Below are 323 nucleotides of genomic sequence, written 5' to 3'. Positions count from 1 at the left end.
ATGTAATTTTTCTTTATTTGATCAAAGCGGCATCTAAGGACACTGCCGGCCTTCCTGATAATCTTATCTAACTGCTTCCTCTTCGCTGTAGATAAGCTACTTCTTTAGTAAACTAAATGATAAACATGACTCCTGAAGAAAAAAATTATTCAGGAGCACCTCCTGTCCTCCAAAAGACCCCAGTCTCATTACACTATGACTCCTAATGTAAAGGGCAGCAGTGTTGTGACTCCAGTCCAGTTCGTTGTTAATCAGAACCTCCAGGAACTTAGAGTATAAGAGTCTAGTCTCAACATCAGTTCCCTAGATTTTCATCAGAGTCA

The sequence above is a fragment of the Cyprinodon variegatus genome, unplaced genomic scaffold (genome assembly GCF_000732505.1).
Source record: "Cyprinodon variegatus isolate N-32 unplaced genomic scaffold, C_variegatus-1.0 Scaffold993, whole genome shotgun sequence".
NCBI lineage: Eukaryota > Metazoa > Chordata > Actinopteri > Cyprinodontiformes > Cyprinodontidae > Cyprinodon > Cyprinodon variegatus.
Note: the sequence above shows the minus strand (reverse complement) of the source record.